This window comes from Pelobates fuscus, chromosome 3 (genome assembly GCF_036172605.1).
Source record: "Pelobates fuscus isolate aPelFus1 chromosome 3, aPelFus1.pri, whole genome shotgun sequence".
NCBI lineage: Eukaryota > Metazoa > Chordata > Amphibia > Anura > Pelobatidae > Pelobates > Pelobates fuscus.
This window is the reverse complement of record NC_086319.1, coordinates 113,849,003-113,869,131: the sequence shown is the minus strand read 5'-3', so window position 1 is coordinate 113,869,131 and position 20,129 is coordinate 113,849,003. Positions and strand designations below refer to the sequence as shown.

Here is a 20,129-nt window from a genome sequence, read left to right as displayed (position 1 = left end):
CATAAGTAAGCATCTTAGTTTCTTCGGCCAGCATGGATTTTGACCAAACAGATTTAATTGCAAAAAAAAAGGTAGGTAGGCAGGTAGGTCAGCCAGAGAGATTGGTGTGTAGTCCCAAATATCAGGCGGCACAAATACTCCAGTATGGTCTCTATAATCATACAAACACAAGGATCAGTACGACATCAATAAATTAATTATCTAGGCTAAACTCAAATTAGAGACTAATGTTAAATCCTTAACTTGTGTAACATGTACTTCTCTCAGTGTTGCTTATATTTCATTGCATTGTCCTTTATACAATTGTAATACATAATTTCCCTTTAGAGATGAGAGAAGCACTCATTCTATATAAATGCTTGTTGAGTACTAAAACACTAACATATACATATTGGAATAATTCCTAATAAAATACTGTTCTTAAACTTAAACCTTAATTTGATAATCCCAATTAATTACTTTAATAGAATTGGAATGCTGAATTCTGTCAAAAATGTTGTGGACCCAGGTAACATTTTTTTAAACCAAAGCCTTTTATATATCCCGATGTCCAAAAAGCCACCAATTCTGTATGTGTGTGATCATGTTTAATACATGCTGGAACCTCCATAGAGTTATCCCACTTAAACAATATTTTTTTTTCAGAACAACTAGGAATGAAATAGGAGAAACAAAATGAATTACTGTTGTTGCAAAGTGCTTTGTTTAATACAGAGTTGTCTTGCTTTGCTAAAATTGCAAGTGGCCTCTGATAAGGAAGGGGCAGCAAACTGTAGACATGTGTTATATTAAGTTGCCCTCACTTGTCAGGTCTTGTAAACTCACTTATTTTATTGCAGATGCCTCTATGATACCACGTTACAAATTGACTAAGCATACTTATTATTATCTTATTTTATTTTAGTTATTTCACAATGCGCAGCCTATGCAAACAATGTCTACATCTAAACTTCAGCTTGTACTTTCCCTAAGAGCCAGCATTAATACTGTTTTATCTATATATAAAACATTAAGAACATGAACCATCTGTGTATTAGGCTGAGGTTGTTGAGTGTGGGTATAGGTTGGAAGCTGTGGTTGGTATTGAGGAACCTGCCAGGGTGGGTCCAGGAGCACCACAGGCACCAGGGAAGCCAGAGGCACCAGGGAAGCCAGGGGCACCAGCAATATCAGGAGTACCAGTGGGGCCAGCTTGATCGGGTTCACCACGAGTACCTTGGGGTGAACCCCTGCTCTCCACAATTAAAACAATTAAAACAGTGCTGAAGTTGCCACCTCTACAAAAGTTAGACCCTTTGATAAAATGCTCTACCTCTGCCTCCAAAACTTGTCTGATTCAATCTCCTATCACCTCCCAAATGTCCTTGTCTCGTCTGCTTAAGATCACAATCCTTTGTGACCGATACAACATACTTTTCCCTCTTTCTTTATATCAAAACAACCTGCTGTATCTTTCTCATGAAGCATATTCCATTTGCAGGTCGAGATTACCTAACTCACACCCCCTCTTTGTGTACACTTCTTAGTGTACCACACAGATATAATATTAATAAGCTTTTGAAGAATTAGTACATAAACAGTGAAAGCAGAGTCTTCCTACAGGGTTTGCAATACTGACAGTCTGGGTCATAGGTGTAATGCAGTTAGTTACTTTTCTATTGTTAGAATACATTGAAAACATATATTGCAAATATTAAAATCATATTGCATATCAAATATATTGCAAATATTGCAAATATTAAAATCATATTGCAGCCGTTTCCTACACCTATAAGGATATGGTTGTTATACTTCAATTGAGTTCAAATTGAGTATCAAAAGACTAACCACAAAAACTAAACGTTATATGCTTATCAAAAATGAGTTTAACCCCTTAGAGAGTTAATAGCCTCTTCCCATAGTATGGTTCCTTTTAAAATTATTATATTATTTATTCTCTTCTAGGTCTGCAAAATGCTTTCAATATACCAATACAAATATAATACAGTAGTTTAGAATTGCCTCAAAATAAATTGTCTGATCTCTATTAAAAATACCATTTCATCATTTTGCTATAATCAATGAGGCATATTAGATGAATCTTAATCTGGGAAAAAACGTATCCACTTCTGGTCATCCATTAATTTTGTACTTGTTAAATATATAATATAACAATTGTTTATGTTAAAGATAACGCTAAATACTCCCCTAATAATATGAAGAATGAGAGATCCACGATTTTGAAAAGCAGATTTTTTCCAGGGGCCCCTTTTTCGTGAGCTGATCAGCATTTAATCTGTTGTAAAAAGACACTAAAAGCTTGACAGGTCTATAGTCGCCATTTGGGCAGTCGGAATCCAGGACAAACCACCCCCATAACCTAACCCAATAATACACAGACACTAAGTAGTATGGGGAAATTTGTCCACAGCTTTATTAACCAATAATTATAATAATAATAATAATAATGATAATAATAATAATAATATTATCGATAATAAATTAACAGGTAAACATGGGTCATTGCCCCCCATACTCCGCCCCCTCGCATCCTGTTCCTTCGGCTACCATACAAAAGGCAATGACCCCCATATAATAACACATATACATAATTATAACATACACCAACTTTATATCAAAGTGCCAACCACCATTAACCACGGCAGGGGTATACCCGGATACCCCTGCCAACCACCATTAACCACGGCAGGGGTATACCCGGATACCCCTGCCCCACCAGGTTCTGAGCCACCTCCAGGACTCGAAACCTCTCAACCACCGATGACCACAATCTGTTTATTCCACCTCACGTTCATCCAGGGGAGCCTATTTCCTCTCCTTCAGCTCCCCGTCCCGCCGCTGTGAAAGAAACGGGTTAAATAAACACAAAACAAACAAAGGGAGGGTGGGTGGGACAAACTCGACCAGGTAGGAAGTTAGAATGACTCACCTAAAATGGCTGCTCATTTAAATAGCCAATCCCACTTACCCATAATTCCAACCCACGCTTACTTCCTCCTAAGCCCGCCTCCTAACCCCTGTCAAGGCCTTTTTCCGCTTAGCTGCGCTCTAGCTACATGGGGCTACATGACAGGTCTATAGTCGCCATTTGGGCAGTCGGAATCCAGGACAAACCACCCCCATAACCTAACCCAATAATACACAGACACTAAGTAGTATGGGGAAATTTGTCCACAGCTTTATTAACCAATAATTATAATAATAATAATAATAATGATAATAATAATAATAATATTATCGATAATAAATTAACAGGTAAACATGGGTCATTGCCCCCCATACTCCGCCCCCTCGCATCCTGTTCCTTCGGCTACCATACAAAAGGCAATGACCCCCATATAATAACACATATACATAATTATAACATACACCAACTTTATATCAAAGTGCCAACCACCATTAACCACGGCAGGGGTATACCCGGATACCCCTGCCAACCACCATTAACCACGGCAGGGGTATACCCGGATACCCCTGCCCCACCAGGTTCTGAGCCACCTCCAGGACTCGAAACCTCTCAACCACCGATGACCACAATCTGTTTATTCCACCTCACGTTCATCCAGGGGAGCCTATTTCCTCTCCTTCAGCTCCCCGTCCCGCCACAAGCTCAGACCTTGACCCCTTAAGCTGTCTGAGCTCCGCCACCCCGAAGAAACAGGGCCATCCCTATACCATCCTGCCAACCCAAGTTGAGCAGGTCCAAACCCACATCCGAGAGGTGAACACCATCCGAGCGGTAGTATCCTGGCAACCCTTCCTCCAACTCCAGGTGCCGTACCACTACACCCCCTACTTTCCGCACAAAGCTTGCCATCAAGCTATTCACCTTCTTCCTGCACCTCTCCATAGCCCCCGTATCCCGAGCGTGCCGCCACCGGCGCCGCGGGACAATCTCAGACCAGACCAACCTTACCCCCGGAAGCAGGCCCCTCAACTTATTAATGTCCTGCTTCATCCACTTCACCAGCCGGCGCTGCGGCGTAAGGCCCAGGTCATTACCCCCCACATGTAATACCAGCACGTCTGGCGTGTACCCTGCTGCCAGCATCCCAAACAGTTTCCCACAAACATCCCCCCAGCAAAAACCCTGATACCCAAACCAACGAACTGCCAACTGGCCTCTCGGAAAACCCAGCTGCTGGCCTTGCGCTCGAGCTGCGGCCCTCCTCTCGGCCCAGAAGACAAACGAATGGCCCACGATCCATGCCACACGCCCTGGGGGGAGAAAACAAATGATGAGGGAAGTCCAACAGAGACCCCTACCCCATCCCCAACCAACACAGCGAAACATCCCAACATAGCCATTAACCCCTCATATCATAACACAACACCTTTTAAATTTGATGGTTATTTTATTTTATTTTTTTTTGAAATACAAAACAGTCCCATGCCATTAATCCAATAGACCCAACCGGACATAGGAGCGGAATCTTACCGACTCCCACCTCCCGATCCTCTTCACCACCTCGTCCCCCAATCCCAACCGTGCGGCCTCCGTGGCCGCCCCAATACGGAACGAGTGCGTCCCAAATCGTGCAGCTTGAAGCCCCAACCTGCCCAAGCCCAACCGAAAAACTTTCGTGAACTGGAACCGAGAAAGGGACGATCCGTCAGCATGTACCAATAAGGAGCCCCCTACCGCTGGCCTCCGCGCCAGATACTCCACCGTAGCAGCCACCGGGCACAAAGCCGAGCCCGGCAAGGCCCCCAGTGTCACGTCCCGGCCCACGCCGCGGACGTCCGTTTTGGACCTGCCAAGGTGCACCACCACCTTCCTATCCAAGATACGGACCCCCGAAAATTGCAGGCCCCCCTGCGCCATTTTACTAGCACTCACCAATTCCCCTACTCGGAATGCCCCAAAAAACGCCAAGACAAACGCTACTTTGAACAGTAAAGCCTCAAACCCATCAAAACAAACCTCAGGCAATATACCCACCAAATCCCCCAGCAGCCGCACCGACACCGGGCGCCTGGTATCCGGCGCCCTGCGCCCCTTGCGATAACCCTTCAGGGCTTGCCTGATGACGAAGGTCTTGGTAAAGTCCTCCTTCCCATGCCACCGAAACCAAAACGCCATCGCCGCCATGGATCTGTCCACCACGGCAGGGGACGGCCCTTTTGTCAGCAACTGACAGGTGTACCACAAGAAAGCGTCCCGCAGGGCCTCCCCGCTGTCCATGGCCAACCCTTCCAGTGACCGTTCCCACAAGCCCCAAACCTTACTGTACGAGGCCCAAGTGGCCGGTGCCAGAGAAGCCTTCACGAGTCCTCCAAGCAGGACGCCCCCAGCTGCCAAATCTCGTCCGGGCAAGCCAGCCCTTCCTTCGATGCCCCCGGCGCCGCCAGCCAGAAACGGGACCACTGAAAACGAGATAGAGCATCAGCCACCTCATTCAAATAGCCGGGAACATGGCGCGCGCGAAAAACAACATTTCGGGACATACACAGCAATACCAGTCGCCTAAGCAGCTGAACCACCGGCTTTGATGCCGCCGACTGGCGATTCACCGCGTGAACCACCGCCATGTTATCCGAGAAAAATACCACTTTCCGATCACGCAGCCTGTCACCCCATAACGCTACTGCAACAACCAACGGGAACAACTCCAAGAAAGCCAAGTTGCGCATAAGAGGGCTCGAACCCCAAGAGTCCGGCCACCGCTCCGCACACCAGGAGCCCCCAAAATATGCCCCAAAGCCTATACTGCCCGAAGCATCCGTAAAAAGCTCCAGCTCGGCCGACGACTGGCCCTCCTGCCGGAACAACACCGTCCCATTAAAATCCCGCAAGAAGGCATCCCAGATGCCCAAGTCCGCTCGCATGGCCGCCGACACCCGTACGAAATGGTGCGGGGATTTAACCCCCGCGGTAGCGGCCGACAAGCTGCGACTAAACACCCTTCCCATCGGGATGACCCGACACGCAAAATTGAGCAACCCAATCAAGGACTGTAGCTGCACCAGAGTCACCTTGCGTGCCCCAGCAACGGCAGCCACCGCCCCCCGAAGCCTTGCCAGCTTATCCTGGGGCAGCCGACATTCTCCCCTCCCAGAGTCAATCTCCAGACCTAGAAAACTCAGACACGTGGTCGGGCCCTCGGTCTTATCCGCCGCCAGCGGAACCCCGAATTGGCCCGCCACCCACTCAACCGTCCGCAGCAGGCGCAGGCAATCCAGGGAACCGGCCGGTCCCACGCACAGAAAATCATCTAGATAATGTACAATAAGACGACTCCCCGCTTCCACCCGTATCACCCATTCGAGAAAAGTGCTGAATTTCTCAAAATAGGAGCAGGAAATGGAACAGCCCATGGGCAGACACAAGTCCACGAAGTAGGCCCCTTCAAAGAAACACCCCAGCAGGTGATGACAGTCCCGGTGGACCGGTAGCAGCCGGAACGCGGCCTCGATGTCCACCTTAGCCATCAGGGCCCCATGCCCGGCCCGCCGGACCAAATCGACCGCCCGGTCGAAAGATGCATAGGACACCGAGCACAATTCCTTATGAATACCGTCATTCACCGACTCCCCTTTCGGGTATGAGAGATGGTGAATGAGTCTAAATTTACCCGGCTCCTTCTTGGGGACCACCCCAAGTGGGGAAACCCGCAGGCCCTCCAGCGGAGGCACTACGAACGGCCCTGCCATGCGGCCCAGTCCGACTTCTTTGCCCAGCTTTTCCCTAACCACATCCGGGAAGTCCGCCACAGACTTCAGGTTGCGTAGCCTCCCTTGACCCCCTCGTCGCTCCTGAAACGGAATAAAGAACCCCACCGCAAACCCCGCCAGGAGCACCGCAGCGTCCGCCCTGTTACCGTAGCGGCCTAGCCACGGCTCCATCGCGCTTAGCTTCACTGGGGTTAGGCCCAGGGGAAGCGGATGCACCCCCTCCCCCCGGCGCGACAGCCGCGCCGGCGCCTCCGGACTTACCCTTCTTAAAGCAGCGGTTGAGCCCATGAGCTCCCCCGCAGCCGGAGCACTCATGCTTGAAACGACAGGAGGCTCCCCATTTGCATTGGCCCTCATTATAGAGCCAGCATAAGCCCTTTTGTAAGGTGGCCGACGAGGCGGACTGCCCCCTGGCGCCGGCCGAGCTCTGAAAGGGCTGCGCTTTTTGCGCCATCATTAGCTTCATCCAGAGCGGCAGGTCCATTTGGTCCCACCGCATACCCGGGTTAGCCGCCAGCCGCTGCCGAAACTGCTCGTCGTACCTCCACCAGGCCAACCCCCCGTAAGTCCGGTACGCCTCCCAAATGCCATCCAAATAGCAGAACAAAGACGAGCACAACCCCGGCGATTTCTCGCCGAGCACGCTAGCCAGCACACAAAAAGCCCGCAACCAATTACCGAAGGACTTCGGTATCTTGCGGTACCGCTTCCTCTTCTCCTCCTCCTCCTTTTTCTCATCCTTCTTATCCTCCTCCTTGAGGTCAATGAAGTCCTCTAACGGGAGGAGGGAGAAAATCTCACAGAACTCGCCCTTCCAAATCTTATCCTTCACCTCCTGTTTCAAATGGACCCCCAGTGGGCCCGCAAAAGATACGTACGCGTGCTGCCTAGCCGCGTCGGGGATACCCCCGGACAACTCAGCCCTTTCGTTCCCAACCTCCCCTACGTCCTGCGGCACCACCAAATCCCCGCCTGAACTAGGCCCCGCGGAATCCCGGATCTGAGAACCTGAAGCCACTGCTCCCGGAGCCCACACCTGACCAACGCCGCTAGTGTCACCCCCCGCCCCCAATGAGTGGAGTAGTGCCTGAAGTGTGGTAACTAGTGCGCTAGAGTGTAGTGACCCACTGGACTCACCGGCCAAGCCCCCCGACACCGGAGCGGTGGGGGCTGCAGTACCGATCGCCTGACGTCCGGGAAGAGGAACTTCCGCCGCCATCTCGCCGACCGGGGAGCCCACCCGGTGCCCAGCCTGTGATGAAGCAGAACGGCTCCGAAATCTAGGACAAGGAGAAGAAGTCCTGGGTAGGGGGTAACGAACATCCACTCCCCTCCCGTCCCGACCCCGGGAGCGCCTGCCCTGCACCGAAGCCTCCCGCTGACCTCTACCACCACGTGGCACCCGGGAACCCCTGGGGCTACGACTCCTCTCGTCTCTACCAGCAAGCCGCCCCTGCTGTCCATACCGAGGGGCTGCCGCACCTTCCCCTGCTGAGCTATCCGAGGGGGAGCAGTGCCGACCCGACCGCCCCCGAGCATCCCGGGACCCCAGAGATCTAACGGGCGAGGGACTGTCACTACTACTCCTGGAACCCGGGCCCCCCCTGCGCCCTCCCTCTACGGACAGACCCGACTCCCGGCCTACCCTACGCCCTTGCCTAGCTACCTCCGAAACCCCTTCCCCCACCCCTTTACCTCTGACCCCTTGCTTGCCAGACCCCGATGGCCCCGAACTACCCACCACCCTTATGGGAGACCCCTTGTCTGACCTAGGCCCCCCCCCGGGAACCCCTACCGCCCTTAGAACTTACTCCTTTGGAGCCACATTTTCTCTTCGGGGCCCCAGGGCCCTCCCCCTTTCCCACTAAGGCCTGTGTACCCCCAACTGGCTTACTCCCGCCCCCCCTGGTGGCAGAGCTCCCCCGAACAACCTTCCCGCCAAGAGGGCCCCGACCTGAGCCCTCTGCACTTGCCTGATGCCTGCCATGCGGTCTCCCGGATCCAGCCTCTTCATCATCTCCGCTGTCCGAAGGGGGGGAAGCCCTCCTGGGCCTCCCCTCCGTGGGTCTCGAAGCGCCAGGGGGCCGCCCGGCCGCCTCCGACCTGCTAGCAGCCGCGCCCCCGTCCACGATATCCCTTTGCCGCCTAGTGCACATCCGAGGCTCCGTCCGCACACGGGGAGGCAAGGCCTCGACCACGCGGCTCCCGGGCCTGCTGCCGGTCGGAACTGGAACTCCACTGCTACCGGGTACCGCTTCACCGGGCCCCGCGCCCGGGCTTAGCCTCCTCGGGGGCCTCCGGGCCCGGACCGGTCTCCCGCCATCGCTGTCCCGATCCGCCGCCTCCGCCAGGGCAGGGCCAAGCTGTGCCCGTAGCCAGTCCACACCTTGATGCCGTGCTGCCGACCTGATCCCTTCCAGCAAACGCTCCACGTCGTCCATGGTTCCTGCAGAGGAGACAAAGAAATCCGACCAAGCAAAGTCCGCGCTCCCCGAGGCGAACACAAACTCGACCAGGTAGGAAGTTAGAATGACTCACCTAAAATGGCTGCTCATTTAAATAGCCAATCCCACTTACCCATAATTCCAACCCACGCTTACTTCCTCCTAAGCCCGCCTCCTAACCCCTGTCAAGGCCTTTTTCCGCTTAGCTGCGCTCTAGCTACATGGGGCTACATGCGTTAATGACATGCAAATATTCTTTAAATAGTCTTCATACTCATTGTAATATCACACATGTCCTCTTATAACACAGAACACAACGAATGTAGCAGATATCCAGCAGACATCCCAACACAAAAACCCATTAATGGACAGGCAATTAACTCAATCCAAAATACATTATTAAATGTCACACCCAAAAGAAACACAGACATAATGTAGGTTTCCCTTGTTTGTGCATTCTGCAACTATGCAAGCAGTACTGCTTTAAGATCAGAAAACCTGGCAGCTGGACTGGAAAGTCGAATTTTGGCAAGAAGTCCATTATTACAACAGAATTTTGGAAAACAGCTAAAACTTAGCGTGTTTTTTTTTTTTTTTCTTTAAGGATTACAACTCATATTGCTCTTGGACTAGTATTCAATAATAAATCAGTTATTTAATAGATTATTAGATTATTACGCTACCATTTCCAGCTGTATCAATACTGAGACAAATTTATTCAAATATAATTTAGAATAGCACAGCAAATTACCCATTAACATACATGACAATCAAACTGTATACTTTAAAATGAGTAACCAAAACACATTTATCACAATCACCATTTACACAGAATAAACTTTTAACAGCTGTATTCAGAACATATTATTGTATATTTTCTTTATTTTTATTTGATTTTATTATTTAGGAGTTCTGGTACCAATGGTTTTCTTATTAAAGAAGGGATCCCGTATGGCCATATAACGCGTTTAACTTAAACATTTGTATAACACTTGCATTAACCAGTTGCAACATATGTACCTTATCAATAGAATTTCTCTCCTATACGCTTATAGAACATTTGGACCAGATTACACAGACATGGTATCACCTGCATTTGTCAGAACTCTCAAACACTCAAAATATTTAAACTACTCCATGTTAAAAGCATGGCAAAATTTTGACCGGTCAATTTGAGTTCCCAAAAGTCATTAAAAACACAGGTAAAAACCTTTGTCCATGGTTTCTGATCCTACATTCTATGACCAAAATTTCAAACCCACTTCTGCACAGGGGGTCCACCATTTGGGTCACAATCAATAAAATCTCTGCATCCCCAGACAACAATTTACAGATTTGCACAATGCTACAGATTACATACAATTTAAAGCATTTACAACATGTCAGGTACCTGTAGCAAGCAAGTTAGTTTACAGCACGAAATGAAGCATGTGCTGAAAATATACATTTCATATTAATTTATAATCATCTACATTTACAACATGAATTTGTAGCCCCCCTTAATTAACCTCTATTTTTTCTTTTATTTATCATCACCTTCTCATGTACCTTTGACATTCCCTCAATTATTGTATTCCCTTAATTCTTATACCTGGTTTGGACACCCTCAGGGCTTTAGAGGAGCTGCCCAATCCTTTCTTCCTGGGGAGGGGGTAAAGGGGAACTCTATCGAGCAGTGGGTACTAACTACCACAGCAAGGATAGCACCCAATCATCATTATCTTAGGTAATCAGGAGGGGGCAGTGATTTGCAGGTATCAACAACAGTCTCTCCTCTTGGGAAACAGGGTATCAGTGAGGTGCAATCTTAAGCCAATTCTCACCCCCCTGTATCATGTATTCCTTATCCCATCCTGGATCTCCCTCATATCAAGGAAAATATTTCTTATCTCCCAAACATAATCCATTAACCATACTCAGAAAATCATAATTAGCCCCGTCTTTAGGGAAGGGAGTTTCATTACCCTGTCATGGTGTCCACCCTGACATATTGTCCACCCAAGGATCCTCTACATAATCCCCCAGCTCACCAACTCTAGCAACATACTGTTTGCAAGTCTCCCCTGGATTAGGGCGAGGGTATTTTTTAGACTGGGAAGTACCCATTTCAAACTTAATGAGAATTGGATTTGGAATAGCTGATTATTCAGTGGTTAAAGAACAGCTGTACGGAATCAAATGTTCCAACAAAACTGCTACTTCTCCACGAGCTGTATCGCTTAAAATCAGAAATTCCAATCCCTTGCAAAAAGCACAAAAGCCAACAGATATATCGCAAGCAAGCAAAACAGAGGTTGCAGCCAAAATAACCATCAGAGTACGGAGTTTCAAACAATTCCCTTTTTAATTTTGTTTTATTTTTTTTTACTTTCCTTTGCTAAAACATTACAGTTTGCAAAAGTTTTACCTGTACATAACTTTACCGCAGTCTGCTAAGAGACTGAATTATACACCGCAGTCTGTCTAACAGACTGAATTATACCGCAGTCTGTCTAACAGACTGAATTATACCGCAGTCTGCCAATACCTGTCAGACTGAATACCTTTTTTTACAACCTTAACAAAGGCAACCTCTTTTCTTTCAAAGAAAGAGGGGTCCTGGGACGTCTCCCACAGTTATGTACAACCTCATCTCCTACCCAAGGAGTGAAAAAAATCTCAACAGTGAAATTCCCCTTTAAATAAAATCATAATCTAATGTGCAATGTGTAAAGGATGGGAAAAGACAGGTAAAAGAATAAAGGTCAAAAAAGACACCGAATCCTCCTACCTGATTTCCTCCTTTAATTGACCCCACTTCTGGTACCAAGTTGTTGGGGTTAATTCAGCTATACACGAAACTCTCTTAGTTAGATGGATATTTTGCTAGAGCCACACCCTCTGTGATAGACAGGATCCCGGGAATCAGTCAAGAAGACAAGAGATGTGTTCTATAACCAATTCAAAGTTTATTATACAGTCATATGCATTTATACCCCATTTTCATGTCGGTGGGGGCCATGAGCATTAGTGACATCATTTGTTTTTCACAAGTTATAAACAGCTGTTTCTAGTTATAATCTTTCGTCATATAACGTATCACATATTTGATTAAAACCAGATATTTACAAATACCGATATATTGGACAATTAACAAGAACATTTCGAAATCAGTATTTTTCCAGCAAAAAGGATTTTATACAAATCCTTTTTCCGAGAAATAAAGATGAAATGCCAAATTCATTCTTTGTTCAAATTAACTCTTATATGGACAGCTAGGATAGATATCAAAATGGATATTTGCATCTACAGTTATCTGTCCTCATGCAAAGCGTAAGGACATAAAACGTCAAATAGCCGAGTTTTACTTGTTTATTAACCAGGAAGCTCCATCTATTGTCTGTCTGAGACACAGCCACTAGAGTGATGATTAGCCATAAGGGAAAACAAAATAGAACACTGCAGTTTTTTCCAAAACTGCTGTGTTTTTCTTTACAGGCCAAAATGACAGGGGCAAGGCAACCATCAATAAGATGAAATAGTCTGGGTGCTATCCAACTATCCAATATTAGACTTTGTATTACACCTCCAATATTAATATTTCAGTCTGTCTATCTATACCAGCATCCCCAATATTAATGTCAGTCTGTCTATACCTCCATCCCCAATATTAATATTTCAGTCTCTCTATACCACCATCCCCAGTGTTAATATTTCAGTAGGTCTATACCACCATGCCCAGTGGTAATATTTCAGTCTGTCTATCCACCATGCCCAGTGTTAATATTTCAGTAGGTCTATACCACCATGCCCAGTGGTAATATTTCAGTAGGTCTATACCACCATGCCCAGTGGTAATATTTCAGTAGGTCTATACCACCATGCCCAGTGTTAATATTTCAGTCTGTCTATACCACCATGCCCAGTGTTAATATTTCAGTCTGTCTATACCACCATCCCCAATATTAATATTTCAGTCTGTCTATACCACCATCCCCAGTGTTAATATTTCAGTAGGTCTATACCACCATGCCCAGTGTTAATATTTCAGTCTGTCTATACCACCATCCCCAATATTAATATTTCAGTCTGTCTATACCACCATCCCCAGTGTTCATATTTCAGTAGGTCTATACCACCATGCCCAGTGTTAATATTTCAGTCTGTCTATACCAATATGCCCAGTGTTAATATTTCACACTGTCTATACCACCATGCCCAGTGTTAATATTTCAGTAGGTTTATACCACCATGCCCAGTGTTAATATTTCAGTCTGTCTATACCACCATCCCCAACATTAATATTTCAGTCTGTCTATACCACCATCCCCAGTGTTACTATTTCAGTCTGTCTATACCACCATGCCAAGTGTTAATATTTCAGTCGGTCTATACCACCATGCCCAGTGTTAATATTTCAGTCTGCCACCATGCCCTGTGTTAATATTTCAGGCTGTCTATACCACCACCTCCAGTGTTAATATTTCAGTCTGTCTATACCACCATCCCCAATATTAATATTTCAGTCTGTCTATACCACCATCCTCAGTGTTAATATTTCAGTAGGTCTATACCACCATGCCCAGTGTTAATATTTCAGTCTGTCTATACCACCATGCCCAGTGTTAATATTTCAGTCTGTCTATACCACCATCCCCAATAATAATATTTCAGTCTGTCTATACCACCATCCCCAACATTAATATTTCAGTCTGTCTATACCACCATCCCCAGTGTTACTATTTCAGTCTGTCTATACCACCATGCCAAGTGTTAATATTTCAGTCGGTCTATACCACCATGCCCAGTGTTAATATTTCAGTCTGCCACCATGCCCTGTGTTAATATTTCAGTCTGTCTATACCACCACCTCCAGTGTGAATATGTCAGTCTGTCTATACCACCATGCCCAGTGTTAATATTTCAGTCTGTCTATACCACCATCCCCAGTGTTAATATTTCAGTCTGTCTATACCAGCATCCCCAATATTAATATTTCAGTCTGTCTATACCACCATCCCCAGTGTTAATATTTCAGTCTGTCTATACCACCATGCCCAGTGTTAATATTTCAGTCTGTCTATACCACCATCCCCAACATTAATATTTCAGTCTGTCTATACCACCATCCCCAGTGTTACTATTTCAGTCTGTCTATACCACCATGCGAAGTGTTAATATTTCAGTCGGTCTATACCACCATGCCCAGTGTTAATATTTCAGTCTGCCACCATGCCCTGTGTTAATATTTCAGGCTGTCTATACCACCACCTCCAGTGTTAATATTTCAGTCTGTCTCTACCACCATCCCCAATATTAATATTTCAGTCTGTCTATACCACCTTCCCCAACATTAATATTTCAGTCTGTCTATACCACCATCCCCAGTGTTACTATTTCAGTCTGTCTATACCACCATACCCAGTGTTAATATTTCAGTCTGTCTATACCACTATGCCCAGTGTTAATATTTCACACTGTCTATACCACCATGCCCAGTGTTAATATTTCAGTCTGTCTATACCACCATGCCCAGTGTTAATATTTCAGTCTGTCTATACCACCATCCCCAATATTAATATTTCAGTCTGTCTATACCACCATCCCCAGTGTTACTATTTCAGTCTGTCTATACCACCATGCCAAGTGTTAATATTTCAGTCGGTCTATACCACCATGCCCAGTGTTAATATTTCAGTCTGCCACCATGCCCTGTGTTAATATTTCAGGCTGTCTATACCACCACCTCCAGTGTTAATATTTCAGTCTGTCTATACCACCATCCCCAATATTAATATTTCAGTCTGTCTATACCACCATCCCCAACATTAATATTTCAGTCTGTCTATACCACCATGCCCAGTGTTAATATTTCAGTCTGTCTATACCACCATCCCCAATATTAATATTTCAGTCTGTCTATACCACCACCCCCAGTGTTAATATTTCAGTCTGTCTATACCACCATGCCCAATATTAATATTTCAGTCTGTCTATATCACCATCCCCAATATTAATATTTCAGTCTGTCTATACCACCATCCCCAGTGTTAATATTTCAGTCTGTCTATACCACCATACCCAGTGTTAATATTTCAGTCTGTCTATACCACCATCCCGTGTTAATATTTCAGTCTGTCTATACCACCATGCCCAGTGTTAATATTTCCGTCTGTCTATACCACCATGCCCAGTGTTAATATTTCAGTCGATCTATACCACCATCCCGTGTTAATATTTCAGTCTGTCTATACCACCATGCCCAGTGTTAATATTTCCGTCTGTCTATACCACCATGCCCAGTGTTAATATTTTAGTCTGTCTTTACCACCATCCCCAACATTAATATTTCAGTCTGTCTATACCACCATCCCCAGTGTTAATATTTCAGTCTGTCTATACCACCATGCCCAGTGTTAATATTTCAGTAGGTCTATACCACCATCCCCAGTGTTAATATTTCAGTCTGTCTATACCACCATGCCCAGTGTTAATATTTCAGTGTGTCTATACCACCATGCCCAGTGTTAATATTTCAGTGTGTCTATACCACCATGCCCAGTGTTATTCTTTCAGTAGGTCTATACCACCATCCCGTGTTAATATTTCAGTCTGTCTATACCACCATGCCCAGTGTTAATATTTCAGTCTGTCTATACCACCATCCCCAATATTAATATTTCAGTCTGTCTATACCACCATGCCCAGTGTTAATATTTCAGTAGGTCTATACCACCATGCCCAGTGTTAATATTTCAGTGGATCTATACCACCATCCCGTGTTAATATTTCAGTCTGCCACCATGCCCAGTGTTAATATTTCAGTAGGTCTATACCACCATGCCCAGTGTAAATATTTCAGTCTGTCTATACCACCATCCCCAATATTAATATTTCAGTCTGTCTATACCACCATCCACCGTGTAAATATTTCAGTCTGTCTATACCACCATCCCCTATATTAATATTTCACTCTGTCTATACCACCATCCCCTATATTAATATTTCAGTCTGTCTATACCACCATGCCCAGTGTTAATATTTCAGTCTGTCTATACCACCATGCCAGGTGTTAATATTTCAGTCTGTCTATACCACCATGCCCAGTGTTCATATTTCAGTCTGTCTATACCACCATCCCCGATATTAATATTTCAGTCTGTCTATACCACCATCCCCAGTGTTAATATTTCAGTCTGTCTATACCACCATGCCCAGTGTTAATATTTCAGTCTGTCTATACCACCATCCCCGATATTAATATTTCACTCTGTCTATACCACCATTCTCAGTGTTAATATTTCAGTCTGTCTATACCACCATCCCAGTGTTAATATTTCAGTCTGTCTATACCACCATGCCCAGTGTTCATATTTCAGTGTCTATAGCACCATGCCCAGTGTTAATATTTCAGTCTGTCTATACCACCATTCTCAGTGTTAATATTTCAGTGTGTCTATACCACCATGCCCAGTGTTAATATTTCAGTGTGTCTATAGCACCATGCCCAGTGTTAATATTTCAGTGTGTCTATACCACCATCCCCAGTGTTCATATTTCAGTGTCTATACCACCATCCCCAGTGTTAATATTTCAGTCTGTCTATCCACCATCCCCAATATTAATATTTTAGTCTGTCTATCCACCCCCATATTAAGTCTCTCCCTCTTTCCCAAACTCCACATCTCTCCCAATACTTTTATTCTCTCCTGTACCTCATACCAGTTATGTCTCTCCTTCCATCCCCTCTTGCCTATGTCTATCGCATCCCATCACCACTTCCTTTGTTCTTACCTTTAACCCATGCTATGCATGCCACTTGCTGCCTCTGTTCTTGCCTTCACAGCAGAATTTCCTCTACATCTCACTCTGTGTGTGAGGGGGTATGGCATCATATCCTGTCCCCCTCTCAAAGTGCACTTAGCACAGGAACCAGAAAACCTTCATGCAGGGGAATGGTTCCAGGCAGTATTGCTAAAGAGAATGTCCTGTCACTAGACTATTGTAACTGCTACTTAATAAGTAGTGTGGGCATATTGGGGAGATCTGCTGATTGCAGCTTCAGACTGTGAGCTGAGTTGTCTGCCTGGTGTTCTGTTGCCATGGCACCCTGAACTGTTCGCACACCCCAAAGGCCTGATTTAATCCACTGAGCCCTTCAATGCAAGCCAAGCAATTTGTTTGTATGGATTAAAGTACACCATGTATAGATAGAAGTGTTGTAGAATTATTAGGCCTCATAAAATTGTCTTAAAAGAATGCTTTGTTAGAAGGAAATGTGCGCCAGCAGAACATTAGATTCCTGTTGAATTAAACATTGTAGCCAGTGAACAACATGGTTTGTCTCAATAAAGCATGTGTCAGCTAAAGCATAACATGTATATTTACTAAAAGCCTTGAAAAACTAACCTTGAAACTAACAGTGCCAACTACTCAAAATGGCTGCCAAAGCACCCCTCCCATCGAGTGAAGACCTCGTGCTAACAAGATGGTGCTGGAATCCGGGGGAGAACTTCATGACGACAGTAATGACATAAGATGGCACACCCAGTAGGGCGTGCTTTGAATGAACCACTTAACACTTAACCAATTATTAATGCATAAATCAATGTTATCTTGAATTCTTTAGTGATGTAATAATGCCTTTATAAGGGTCTGCGCACCCATTTTCTGTGCTCTTGCCATTAAATTTCCTGAAGTTCTTTCATTAACCTGAACCCTGTGTCTCAGTGTGAAATTACTTCTGCGTGCACGCAACTTTGTTATCTTTAATTTGGACAGGAACAGATAGTCATTCAAACTTATTGGTTTGCATAAAATAATCCACTACAATTTGGCGCATCAACGTGGGGCTCTGGGTTATGACTTACCGGACAGCTGTCCAAGAAGACGCTGGGAGGGTGAATCCTGGGGGAAGGAAAGAGCTTGATCACCTCTGAGTACACGGTAGAGATTGCTGCAGCACCTAGCCGGTATGTTCCTGCCCCTGTGATTGACCTGTCCCAGTGTCTGCGACTGCTGCCGAGAGGACATCAAAGTCAGGTAATAACTTGCCCAGAGTCTTTGTATTGTTATTGATACCTAGTCTACCTGCATGTTGACTATCTGTTACCTGGGTGTGTTTGCATTGGTGTATGCTTAGCATAGTCCCCGGGGAGGGTAAGTGCCTTAGGGAGAAGGCGGGGTGGACCTGGAGGAAGTCCGTGTGGATTCACTAGTTTCTCAGGTCCTGAGTGCCACTTTAAGGGCCTGGCTAGCCTCATTGTGTGCAAGTACTCTGCTTGCAGAGTGTAGGACACTCCAGCCTCGAGCGCTGACGCTGGTAGTGTTCTGATAACCTTTCAGTGCCCGCGTGAACGGACATTGGCTGGTTGATGGTGGGATTGGATTTGGGCAGGTATTGCTGTTTCCATCACCGTGAGGTAGTGAGACTTGCAGATAAGTCTGCAACAGGGACACTACGAGGTTGAGGGAGGTGGCTTGGGCCACAAGAGTAAAGGAAACGTATTATTGTATTTCCTTTGTGTAACCTTTCAATGCCCGTGTGAACGGACATTGGCTGGTTGATGGTGGGATTGGATTCGGGCAGGTATTGCTGTTTCCATCACCGTGAGGTAGTGACACTTGCAGATAAGTCTGCAACAGGGACACTACGATGTTGAGGGAGGTGGCTTGGGCCACAAGAGTAAAGGAAAGGGATTACTGTTGCTTTTATTTGAACTGTGATGCATACACTGTATTTTAATTGAAATGTTGTCTTAATTGTCTATCACACAGATTACTGTGCTTACTCTTATCTTACTCTCTGTATTGTTTACTCTTTACCCTCCTATTTCTCTTTGTTGAGAGAAGTGATTGGTCACACACTTCTCGCCACGCTCCAATCCGCGGCTACCGCGGGTAGGCGGAATTAGTGACTAGTCTACGTTTTGGGAAGACGTACGTAGGAACCCACTCTTACGTAGCAGTCGAGCACTGTAGACCTTCTTTTCCTTTTTCTTTCTCTATATCTGGGACGCCTTATATAGGGAGGATGGGACAGAAGTTAGATAAACCCAATAAGGGTTGGTTAGCATGTGATTTGGTTGAAGATAGAGATGGTTAAGAAAGTTGATAAAATTGCTAAAGTATGTGGAATTCCCGTACCTCCATGCGGTAGATTGCAGCCAGAGAGCTGGCGTAAGTTACTGACAGAGAAGAAAGGGAAGCTGTTGGACCATGACTTGGTCCGTACAGCGGAAGCCTGGTACAGAGTAGCAAGAGCTATTCAGCAAGAGGGATGGGTCGAGGAAAGAAATTGATCACAAAGGTTTAAGATTGTATGTTTATTATAATAATTGTGTTACTGGGAAGTTCTCCCAGCCAGCGCCCTATTATGGCCCCAGGAGGTGACCACTCCCATCATCCCGTCAGTAATGACCGAAATGTAGCTGACCACGGTCACCACCCCTGGTCCCCACCCTACCACTGCCCCTGTTTACCCAGTCTTAAATGCTGTGGGGTTTTTGTATTGCTTGTTGGCCAATTTAGGAGCCGGGTACCACCCTGATAGAGGGTTGGGGGTTTTGTATTGTGTTTCACTATGATTATTACTGTGTTATGGTTGATCTGACTGGATCAGGAGTTATTTGCTGTGTTTAACTGTTTATATGCGCATCGTTCTAATATGTACATGGCCATATTACTTTCTGCTGTTCTGTGGATTTTGTTCAACTGTTGTTATAGTGTGGGTACCCTAGGTGTGTGTGGTGTATTGTCTAAATATTGTGTTTTTGTGTCTCTTTGTTTGCAATAATTGTAACGTAACTGTCCTTCTGTCTTGTTACTTTACAACGCTGACATGGTTAAACTTCATGCCTGCAGTTTCTCTCGTTTCTCTCTCCCCTTTTTGCACTCTGTCTCAATTTCTCTCCCCCCCCCCCCCCCCCCCTCCCTCTCTTGTTTTCTGTGACGTACAGGTTTGGGGGGAGGAGTGACATGCCTGCATTCAGTGGAGAATGTGGCAGGTCTGTGTTCAGTGAAGTTATTCAG

At 45.9% G+C, this 20,129-nt stretch overlaps 1 long non-coding RNA gene across 1 annotated transcript in view; it reads right to left on the bottom strand.

Moving 5' to 3' along the window:
- The window catches only part of LOC134600875 (uncharacterized), a 28,884-nt gene extending 11,912 nt beyond the window's left edge, over positions 1-16,972 (bottom strand). The window contains exon 1 of the long non-coding RNA XR_010090375.1: positions 16,893-16,972. This is a non-coding gene — a long non-coding RNA (uncharacterized LOC134600875). The remainder of the gene's footprint in view (positions 1-16,892) is intronic.
- Positions 16,973-20,129: the final 3,157 nt, after the last annotated feature.